The 12,282-nt window shown below is 49.8% G+C and overlaps 1 protein-coding gene across 1 annotated transcript in view; it reads right to left on the bottom strand.

The window, feature by feature from the left end:
- The window catches only part of nfasca (neurofascin homolog (chicken) a), a 32,448-nt gene extending 26,335 nt beyond the window's left edge, over positions 1 to 6,113 (bottom strand). The window contains exons 1-2 of the mRNA XM_068742482.1: positions 5,922 to 6,113; positions 647 to 689 (exon numbers count right to left, since the gene is read on the bottom strand). The gene's annotated coding sequence lies outside the window, so the exon portion shown is untranslated. The remainder of the gene's footprint in view (positions 1 to 646; positions 690 to 5,921) is intronic.
- Positions 6,114 to 12,282: the final 6,169 nt, after the last annotated feature.

The following is a 12,282-nucleotide window of genomic DNA, read 5'->3' as shown; positions in this document are numbered from 1 at the left end:
TTGCAAAATCATTTTTGTTTCAATTCCATTTTTAGTCACAGACACACTCGTGGAAAATCTTGACTCGAAAAAATGAGAATTAGTGAGTAGATTTGTCAAAAGATTATTCCTAGAGGATTTGAAGAAATTATCTGCATGGAAGCTGAAATATTGTTGTTCCATTTACTTTTTTAAGATAAAAAAGAAAAGAAAAAACAATTCCAGAAAGCAAAGAGAAAAATCACAAAAGACTTTTTCTGAACCTCTTTTAAAGCCGGAGGCAATAAACACGTCGACTTCCCCCTCAACCACTTCTATGACCTCCATATACAAATGCATCCAACCCATCAGCACCAGCTCTACAAAAATAGCCCCACCATCACACACAATTACCCTCAGCAGGTTGGCGCCCCCCCCATGGCCTCTAAAAGCCCTGCACAAAGAATACTGTAAAAAAACACAACGTGGCAACCTCAGGTCGTCACACCCATTTAAATTAACACACGAGAAAAACAGGAAACCTTGATGTGTGAGAGTGATAATGTCATCGTCACACACTTACACACACACACGCACACACACACACACACACACACACACACACACACACACACACACACAACCGCCCTCCTTGTGCAGGATTCAGGGTTTTAGCAGGAACACTTACGTTCAACTGATGTGATCACTTATCGTCTGTCCGTCCTCCCACTCTGTTGACACAAAGAGAACAAACACACAACATAAGAAGAGGATGAGGAAGGTCCGCACAAACACACAACGTGAGAAGAGGATGAAGAAGGTCCGCACAAACACACAACTTGAGAAGAGGATGAGGAAGGTATGCAAGCAAACCAGCAACAGACAAAGAGCAGTTTGAAAATAAAGAAGTCTGAGGAGACTCCAGTCAGATGTTCAGACTGCTCATTAGTCTTTGTGAGCAGACACACACACACACACACACACACACGCCTCAGGCCTGTCTGCAGCAGTGTGTCTGTGCTTTCAGAGTGTGTGTCTGAACACCAGCCGCTGCCCTCGGGATCACAGGATGCTCTTTCCCTCTTCTTATTTGTCCGTCTTTTTGTGTTGCTGCTGAACACACACACACACACACCTACACACACACTCACACACACACACACACACAAGCCTCTAAGGACTATCCAACACAAGCTGTCTACAACCCAGTTCTGCTAAACGTGCACTAAAAACCGTTTCATTTTAAGGCCCTGAACTCCCGTCAGCTATCGACACATCTTCCTCTTCCTGTTTGACACACCTGGCGCCCTGGATGCAGGACCAGATGTGTGTGTGTGTGTGTGTGTAATCACATCTTTATTATCTCCTGCCCCCCCCCCCCCCCCCCAGCCTCCCTTTCATCGTGTGGTTCTGAACTTTGAACCCGGGAGTCCATTACTGTAAATCTCACACACTCAGGCGACGTTAATAAGCAGTGCACACACACAGAGGAAGGTCACGGTGTGTGTGTGTGGGGGGGGGGGAGGGGGGGGGGCAGGAGATAATAAAGATGTGATTACACACACACACACACACACACATCTGGTCCTGCATCCATGGAAATGACATCATTCGTGGTGAGTAGTTTTCTAGGTGAGTAGTTTTCTAGGTGAGTAGTATTCTAGGTGAGTGGTTTTCTAGGCGAGTACTATTCTACATGAGTGGTTTTCTAGGCGAGTACTATTCTAGGTGAGTAGTTTTCTAGGTGAGTAGTTTTCTAGGTGAGTAGTATTCTAGGTGAGTAGTATTCTAGGTGAGTGGTTTTCTAGGCGAGTACTATTCTACATGAGTGGTTTTCTAGGCGAGTACTATTCTAGGTGAGTAGTTTTCTAGGTGAGTAGTTTTCTAGGTGAGTAGTATTCTAAGTGAGTAGTATTCTAGGTGAGTAGTATTTTAGGACTATGTTATGTTAACATTTACACATAAAGACCGATACAGCCTATCTATCTATCTATCTAAATGAAAGGGGGAGTCAGGCCATCCTCCCCATCCTGTATCTCATCTGTCGCTCTTTTGTCCTCCTCTCCGTCACCCTCGTGTTAGACTCGTCCTCATCGCTCCATTTTCAATCCGTCATCATTTCTAGATTCCCTCCATACATTCTTTGTTCTCTCCAGCCCGTCTTTATCCCCGTTCCAGTTCTCCACCTCATTAAGCACATCTGGATCTCACTTTCTGCTCCTCCTCCAACCATCAGTCCCTCAGGCAACCCCCCCCCCCGAAACCAATCCCTTCAACTCCTCCTTTCCTCCATCCCTCCTGCTCCTCTCTTCCCCCGCGGTTCCTCCTCATCCAATAAGAAAACTGCCCGGTCACCAGGTCTCCTTAGCAACAGACCCACAAGAGGGATGGAGGTAGAGCTGAGAAAGAGGAGGGGTGCAATAGGGGTAAGGAGGGATGAAGATAAGGAGGAGGCGAGTAGGGATCCCAGCAGGAGTGTGAGGCCGGAGGTGCTTTTACCATTATCAAAGCCTTGTGTGTGTGCGTGCGTGTGCGTTCGTCCACCTGGACCTGACAGGAGGAAGATATTTCATCGGCTGTCTTCCCCTCTGTATACGAGTCCAGAGGAGGACGGAGACGTAGCCTGGAAGGAGGACAAGAACAAACATGGACCTAACTCAGCTTTCCTCGGCACAGCGATCTGTCCGTCCATCCGTCCGTCCGTCCCTCAGGGGACGTGGTGTAATCGCCCGGTGATCACTGCCCTCAGCAGCCTCCTGTCTGAATGTGAGAACCCAGAACCCTCCTTCCAGCTTCAGCACCAGTGGGTTATTAAAGTGATGATAGTTCTATGAGTGTGTGTGTGGGGGGGGAGGGGGGGCGGAGAAGTGTTATCGCTGTTTAAATGTGTGGTTGTGTATTCTTGTTGTGTAGATTAGGATTACATGTATTTGTGTCCAGAGTTGACGTTTAGACGTGTTTGTCCGATTCTAATTAACATGCCAGATGTTTTCTGGGTGAGCAGCGTTTAAACTCCAGGGAACGGTCGCAGCCCCCCCAGCAGACATCTGAGCATGAGGGTGGGACTGTTGGATGGACGCTGCAGTGTTTCTGACTGTTAGCGTGTGTGTGCGTGTGCGTGTGCGTGTGCGTGTGCGTGTGCGTGTGCGTGTGCGTGTGCGTGTGCGTGTGCGTGCTTGGCAACCAGCATGGGCCCATCTGCCTTAAGGTTACCGTGGTAATTCAAGTCATTTTGCTTTTGGCTGATCTGTTCTGCTGTCACACACACACACACACACACACACACACACACACACACACCCACCCTTTCCTGTATCATAATTACACCCCTACCAGACTTCCGGTGCCGTTCCCCTTCTCTTGCTGCCGGTCAGTAAAATGACTAAGTCCATTATGGCTGCTCATCCTGCTTCAGCCCCCCCCCCCCCCCCCGCACAATTATGAGTGATGACATCACACTGTCCATCCCCTCTGTGTTTAAAAGCCCCAGACATTAAACACATTCTACTGATTATTTTACTTGCATTTCAAATAGGGGGGGGGGGGGGGGGGGTATTTGCACTTTAGTGTGTGTGTGTGTGTGTTTGGGGGGGTGCTGAGTCTGTAAATCTGTGTGCATGTGGCAGAGTCCTGAGTAGCTGCTGACAAATCTAATTAACACTTCAGATGTGTCCATCAGGCACGCACACACACACACACACACACAGACACAGACACACATTCTATAAACACAAAGAAATGACTCAATTACGCAGTTTAACAACTAGCTCTGCGCTAGCTGCTGGGTGCTAGCCGTTAGCTGCTAGCTGCTGGGTGTTTTTTAATCCGTTACATGTCATCGCCGTCTCATCCCAATACCGCCGGCTCAGAGGCCGAACAGTGACCTCATCACCCCGCTGTAACCCGAAACGGGCCGACAGTGAGTGTCGAGGTTCTCGTTTGTAAGAAACACAACGAATGAAAAATCTGCCACGAAGGGCAAGGGAAGGTGAAGCGATGCTCTCGCACGAAGCGAGGCGACCAGACCGAGGACACTCACAAATGAACGCCACCGTTTCACGACTGAGTGCAGCAGCGTCCCTGAAGCCAATCACAAGAGTCGCTGAGAGGAAGAAGCGGCGAGCACGAGCCTCCCTGATCAGCAGCCATGAATCGGTCTTTATTTCGCCTCTCTGCTTCCGGCTGGTCTGAACATACTCTCCATATTCCAGTACACCGACCCAGCACACACCCACATCAAGACCGCCTCCCGGATCTGGATCAGGACCCTGATCTGGAATCAGTTTCACATTGGTATGGACTAAGGGTGATGGCGACCGGATCTGCTTCAGGATAGGCGGAGAGAAAAGAGCCAGTGGATCAATTTGACAATTTGTTCTGGTCTTTTCTCTGTGGCTATGGAGAGAGGGGGAGGAAAGAGGGAAAGAGGGAGAGAGAGAGAGAGGGGGGGGGGATGGGAGGACAGTGTGAGACCCTCCACCAGATATGAAAGGCCGTCATCCATTAAGGTCTCCCTCTCCCTCGCTTCCTGTTTTCTGGGTGCATTTCTGGGTGCTCCTGAACAACGTGTTGATACTGCTCCTCCTGCCCCCCCCCCCCCCCCCTTCCACAAACACTGACCCGCTCACACCGCTTAACACCTGGAGGATGAAAACGCCACCTAAAGGCCCGTCGGAACCCAGAAACTACACCAGATGAGGCGTCGTGTACTTTAGCTGTGTACTTAGCATGTACTGACATGACAAAATGATCACAATCGATCAGGTCAGAGGTCATCCTCTGCTCCTGACCTCCCACCTGAGGGTGAGGCTAACTGTAAACCGATGGATGTAGAAGAGCAGCGTCAGTTCATCCATCACTGCACCATCCAACCGCTGAACCTCATCAACGTGAAGGCGCTTAAGGCCAAGCTGGCCACCAATCAGGAGCAAACAGGCTGTCAGGTGGATCAATACGAGCTAGCTCACAAGATACACGGCTAATTTAGCCAAGTAGCATCTTTGGTTAGCTGTTGCCAATCAGGAAAAACAATCTGAAGACGAGTCTTGGTCTAACTTAAATCCGATCAAATTTTGACAAATTCGTAAAAATTTTTTGATCTGATCCAGAATGAAGTCAGTAAAAAATATTAAATTTTAACATTGAAACCCATTTATGGATTCTCTTAAAAATGTACATCAACTCTGATTCACTTTCTCTTTTCATGGTTGGTGTATAAAGATACCAAGAACAATCTAGAACCTTTTGGTGCTGATCCAGATCACCATGTGGACGGTGTAGATCCAGTTAGGAGGGGAACGAGCTGCTTGGTGGAGGTCTGCGCTCCCTGATTGATTCTCTCGTTCTGATAAAATGATGATGGTGTTATTCTTTTTCTACTATAGATTTCTAGATTCATCTAGTTCTTATACGATGCAGTGATAGAGAGAAATCAAAATCCCCCCCCCTGGGAGAGCTCCCAGCAGAACCAACAAACCGGTTCCGCTGGGTTCGCCAGACATCTGACCCGCGTACATCAGACAGGAAGCTTTCACAGTAACGCCGGCCAATCAGAAACAAGCACAGCAGACCTGATCCACACTTTTCCAATCAATGGCAGCAGATAGATCAATCAGTGTGTGATCAACCTCTCCGTGCAGACAGCTGATCCTGCATCACGTCTCATCTTAACAGCAAACATCATCGTTGCCGTGGCAACCGTACGACCAACGACCCCCCCGAGACACCGAGAGGCGACGTCCTTCAGCGCTGGAACGCGACGCGACGTCCAGGTCAGGCATTCGCTCGGAGCCCGGGACTCGAGTCGGTGAAGAGATGAAATGACAACGTGGACAAAAACCGGAGACAAAGGCGCCCGGGATCCGAGCACAGTGCAGAGCATTCAGCAGGACCAATTAGAGCTCAACAAAGAGCCGTCTGTGACGGAGACGTCTCAGCTCGCCGTTGAGCTGGAGCAGGAGTACCTGTCAGTGCAGCGCCGGCGTCCCCGACCCCATCGATCCCTCAGCGTCCAGGCAGAGGAGACACACAGGCTGAGCGTCCTGCCAGTCAGATCCAGCACACACACACACACACACACACACACACACAGACGTGTGGACACGGAGGACAGGGCTAGCGTCTATCCATGTCTTCCATTCATTCATCGGTCTTCCTCTCTCTCTGTCCTCGCTGCGTCTCAGTCTGCACTCTCTCTCTCCCTCTCTCTCTCCCTCGCTGATTCTCCATCTGTCACCGCCCCCCTCTCATTCACCCCTCCCACCTCATGACTTATTAATGAGCCTCAGACACGCTGCTGTCAGCAGCGAGCCGTCCCACACAGGGACAGCCGCTGTATGACAGTTACGACATCATAGCGAGGCGGCCGAGAGGTTTCCCTCTGATCGATCGGCCCACTGATCGATCAGTTATAGAGAATTAATCCTCTCTAAGAATAAAGGCTCAAACATTCATTTCACCACCACGTTTACAGTATTTGTTTGTTTGTTTGCAGAATTAAGCAAAATCGGCCGGACAGGTTTGTATAAAATCCAGTGGAAGGACGTCCCGGGGGGGGGAAACCCAGATGTGGCTGGATGTAAGCCGAACGAAAGGATGGGGTTTAACATTTCCCCTGATAGAGAAAAGAAAAATGCTCGTGCGACCGGTCGCGAGTGGATGGACGGTTGGATGAAGGGATGGATGAAGGCTGTGCAGCTGACGCACAACGGCACGTCTCAGATGGACACGCAAAGCTCCGATGGTCGGCCTGATCTGGAGACACGTTTCCTCCAGCTTCATGTAAAATGTAAGAGCTCCAGCAGATCGGCCACGCCTGAACACACTCCCACGCAAAACACACGCACACACACGGGTCACGGAGAAGTCAGGGCCGATCATGCACGAACTGTGAGCGCACACACCAACATGCAAAAACATGCAGAGCTGTCCAGAACCCCCCCCCGCCGCCGCCGCCGCAGGCCGTCGGGTTTCTCGTGTGTGTGTGTGAGATGTTCTAATATGTGAATCTGACTCAAAACAAAAATCAAGAGAGTAATGAAGCGGGTCAGTACGGGGGGGTCTCCCCCCCCCCAAAAGGTTAATAGGCCGGTAGAGACACACAAAGACAGATTAGATCAGTTTTATGTATATGTGTCCTTTGCGCCGGTGTGTGTGTTTGTAGGCTTGACCTCCTGACCGCTGTCCTCAATTTCTCCGCCCTTCTGTCTCCAGCCCCCCCAAACAATCAATAACCCCCCCCTCACCCGCACCGCTAGCTATGCAAATGAGCCTAGCATGTCATTAAAACATGGCCGGACAACAATAGGAGAACCTCAAACGCGTGTCGCCAAGACGCAACGCACAGACAAAAACAAGGACGGTGGGCGGAGCCCAGATGGACGGCAGGCGCCGCCCCCCCGCGACCACCTGAGAGCTTCTGGAAAGTGGTGAAGAAATACAGAAGGTTCTGTTCTGGAAAGGCGGTTTTCACGGGTGATGAAGAAGCGGTCCGAAACGTTCTCACCTTCAGTGCTTTTTAGCGACCTTTAACCTGAGGTACTTCTGACCCCCATTTGACCTCCAAGCAGCCAAAAGCCTTTGGTCAATGGGCGCTCTGGAGCAGAGGACACGTGGCGTCTCTGCTGGATGTGTGGACGAGCATGTGTGTTCTGCAGACCATCCCATAATGTCCTCACCAGAGAATCCCGTCTTTGATTTACTTTTAATCGTTTAAGGCCGACGAAATCTGATTTGTGTTGCGATTCCGGACCGGAGACGACGAGGAAGACGAAGAGGCCGGCTCTCTGGAGGAACACAAGGAGCACACCGGTAATTGAGCAACCGTTACCATGGCTACAGTGATGCCGAATATCCACCCTTACACAACAGCCACCAGTCAGGTTTAAAGGGAGTTCCTCGGCGCTGAAACGTCGTTCCTTTCACTCTAAATCTTTATGAATGGAGCCGTGAACATTGAAACAATTACTACCAGGTTTTAAACGCATTTCTGAGTTTAACACATTTATAATTCAGTCACTGGAACACACTTCCTCATCAGCAGCGGCTAACGGATGCTAATGAACAGAGCGGGCGTCGTACCTGCTGGCTTCAACATTCCGTTTCTGCTGCCTCTTTCATTTCTAGATACATTTTTACGTTTAATTAATTCCTTGCTTTGCAGGATTTCTATTCGTGAGTTCATTATTTGTGCATTGACCTCAATACAGAAGCATTAAAGGCGCTGAATCGGAATATTTCTGTCCTCCTACGCGTCCTCTTAAACACGCCGGCGAGGACCTTTGTGCTGCTAGCCAACGTTTCCTCTGTGGATTAGTTAGCATAAGGAGGTCAGGCCCGCGGCTACGAGTTCGGCTAACCGGAGCAAACGGACCTCCAGAAGGACAGCAGGTTAGACGAGAGGAGACACGGGGCAGGAGTGTGTGTGTGTGTGTGCGTGTCATGGACAGGAGGCTGACTGACCCCCCCTCCGGGTCCCCCCCCCTCCTCCTCTAAACACACAACAACTTGAGTCTCAGCGTCTTTGTCTCCAGAAACAGGAGGTGAGGCCGTTTTCTACCGTTAATGAGCTGGCAGGACCGCGAGGGCCAAACGGAGGCACGGGTCATTCATTCATTTAGCCCCACAAGCCTCCGTAACCCCCCCACCCCCGCCACACACGCGCGGATTAAACACATTGTAGGGCAGACAGACACTAATATCACTGCTGATGGGTGAAAGCATGAATGTCCCCACTTTGCTAACACACACACACACACACACACACACACACACGCACACACGTGCAGCGTCTGGTGACAGCTGGTCAGCAGGAGTGTCATGCTAACATGCACGAGCCCTGCATGTCTAATGACGCGCCAAGATGACAGAAGAAGAAGAGCTGACCGGCCATCTGTGGCACGGAGGCCATGTGAACATCTGCACCAATCAATAACACGCACACACACACACACACACACACACACACGCATGACACTACAGGTCACCGGAACGTTTCATCACATGAAGACAAAAAGAGCAGCAGCTTCTAGCTACTCTTTATCTCAGGACAGCCTCGTCTTCGTTAATGCCAACCTGAAAGGAAGCAGGAAGCAGGAAGCAGGAAGTCGTTCCTCCTTCGAGCATCTTAGCTTTAACACGGAGAGAAAACAAGCCAAACGTTCCTCCCGGACACGGATGAAACACGGAGACGTTCCCAGCTTCAGCTCATCCAAGGTGTGTGTGTGTGTGTGTGTGTGTAACAGATGACACACACACACACACACACACACACACACACACACCCTCTAATGCAGATCAGACTGTACATGATTGGTAAACTGTACAAGCTCTTCTCTGGGCGCTGTGAGTGAGGCTCTTTATGAAGACATCAGTGCTTGGTGAAAAGAATGGGATCACACACACACACACCTACACACACACACGCACACGCACACGCGCACACACACCTACACACGCACACGCACACGTGCACACACACACACACACACACACCTCCCCCCACTTCTGGGAAACACCTGCAGCAATGCTTGTTATTCTGGGGAAGAGAACACGTGTGCCAGAACAGTTTGTACATCCCTTAACCGATTAGACTGGAGACTCTCTCACACACACACACACACAGACACACACACACACACACACATTAAGACCTAATTAACAGTTAACAAGCAGCAGCCGACAGACACACAAAGACATTTAAAATTCAACCGGTTTAGTTCAATTCTCCTCCTGACGCTTGAAGAGATAAGTTATTATATATCATATTATTATTATTATCATATTATTATTATATTATATATTTATATTAGATTATTGTTATACATGGGGCGGCGGCAGCTCAGTCCATAAGGAATTGTCTTGGGAAGCAGAGAGTGTCCGGTTCGAGGCCAGCATGGACCAGAAAGCGTGGCGTGTGGACTGGTGGGTGGAGAGGTGCCGGTTTGCCTCCTGAGCTGCCGAGTTGCCCTTGAGCAAGGCATCGGCCCGCAGACATTGCTCCCTGGGCGCTGCTACGTGGCTTGCCCTTCACCCGACCATCTCCTTTACTTTGTGTTTAAAACTATACGTCGCGTGTAAAAATAATTAAAAAAAGGAGACTTTCTTCTTCTTTTCAATGGAAACATTACATTTTTAATTTTGTGCTGTAAAATATTATTAGAGGAACATTAATCCTCTAGAAACAAAAGATGCCTCCAGGCTACGATCCAAAAGCAGACGATGAACACCCCACTGGATCCTCCTCCCTCCAGCGGTTCTGGATCCTCCTCCCTCCAGCGGTTCTGGAGTCGTCTGACCTGTGTCCGTTGGGGGGTCAGTCTCTTTTAAACCTTATTCTAACACCAGTTCACTAACAGCAGCTGTGGGCAGGAAACACACACACACACCTGGAGACAGAACCAGTGTGTGTGTGTCTGTGTGTGACCTAAATGCGTCAGTGCTGTGTGCGTGTGTGTGTGTGTGTGTGTGTGTGACCTACATGTGTCAGTGCTGTGTGTAGGAGACCCCTGGGCCTGTGCTGTTTTAGGGCATCTCATGTTCAGTCAAGCAGCAAGGAAACACACACACACACACACACACACACACGACTGAATAGTATAAGTTAACAACATAAATGCTCCTGAAAATTACATTTGTAAAAAAAAAAATGTAATTACATTTAAATATTTACTATACATGCTAGAAAAAACACGTGTCCTGACTCGGCGTCTCCAGCTCTGAACCACATACGCATGTGTGTGTGTGTGTGTGTGCGTGTGTGTGGTTTAATCACAAACATGTTCACGGAAGCGTCAAACGGATCAGAGAGTGTGACCCCCCCCCGCCCCCCCACCCTCAAGGAAATTACATCAGCGTCACACTGACCGTTCTAAGGGTTCGAACATGTAACGCTGCACACGGACCACCAGGTGACACACACAATGTCTCTCTCTCACACACACACACTCACACACACACGCCCCATTGCGCACATGAACAATAGCACGCGTGTTAAGCTGGAGCAGGTGACCTTGCGTGTTCATTAGCGGTTGGGTGGCGTGCTGCAGAGTTCTGTCGTCTCGCTGTGAAACATGGACACTAAACATTTTACAGCGTCTGTCCCGAGCAGCTTTTGTCCCCCGTCCAAAGCGCCGACCTTCAGCGTGACGGCGGTGAACTTCAGTCGAGGAGACACGATGCACCAATCACACGTCTGTGTGTGTGTGTGTGTGTGTGGTCTCGTATGGATTATCTGTGTATTCTAATGTCCCGATCGTCATTCAACTGGAGTGTAAAACACGACCTTCTGCTGCGATTGGCCGCCCGCTCTGCATAAGACGAGCCTGTCCAATCAAATTAGCGGGACGGACATTCCGGCTAAAGTAAGCGCATTGGGATAACGAGGTCCGGCGGATAATTGGCGTGCGAGGACCGCGGGAGCAGACGGGTGACCTTGGACACTCATCCACTCTCATTGCTCATCTCTCCTTCCATTCATCTCGTCTTTCCTCCCTCCATCCATCCTTTCTGCCATTCATTTGGAACATTGGACTTTCTCAGGCCGTCGGTGCTCATTGAGTGAAAGGAATTCTGGACCAGCAGGAGGAGGGGGGGGGGGGGGGGGGGGGGGGGCAATAGCCTACAATTGTTCCCGAAAGTCCAGAATTTCACAATATTGGTTGAGATCAAACTATAAAGTCCGGATCAAATGATTCTGGCATGAAAGGATCACCAGACGGAGCCGCATGGACGACAGTCACTTCATTTACAATTAACCTTTGGCAAACGGCCAGCATTCAGACGGAACAAGCGGTCCTCTGGATGTCTGCTGGACCTCGGCCAGGACTCGGCCAGGACTCGGCCAGGACTCGGCCCGATCACCAGCTAGGTGCTGGCGGAGGACGGAACGTTACGTTTATGAACGTTTGTGGTTGGACCACTTTCACTCAGAGAGACCCAATTACATATCTTTACTTGTGTAGCTGTGTGTTGCATGTTGTGTATCTGTGTGTTGTGTAGCTGTGTGTTGTGTGTTTTGTGTGTTGTGTGCTGTGTGTTGTGTGTTGGACACAAAGCAGCGACTGGTAGAAAAACACACTGCTTACACTGCAGCATCAGAGTCTAATAATATGAAATTTTTGATAATAAAAGATTTTTTTTTAAAAGCATCAGAGTCTTCACAGATTGCCACGACGACCAGCAGCCAGTCTGAGGGTCTGTCGCTCCAGCTCATATGACTGCATAATGTTTTTATTTCACACCCCCCCCCCCTCCTCCTCTATCATCTCCCCGTCTTGTATTCATATAATCAGACGCCTCCTCCTCTCCACCTCCCCCCTGGTCATT

This window comes from Brachionichthys hirsutus, chromosome 8, assembly GCF_040956055.1.
Source record: "Brachionichthys hirsutus isolate HB-005 chromosome 8, CSIRO-AGI_Bhir_v1, whole genome shotgun sequence".
Classification (NCBI taxonomy): domain Eukaryota; kingdom Metazoa; phylum Chordata; class Actinopteri; order Lophiiformes; family Brachionichthyidae; genus Brachionichthys; species Brachionichthys hirsutus.
This window is presented reverse-complemented; position numbering and strand designations above follow the sequence as displayed.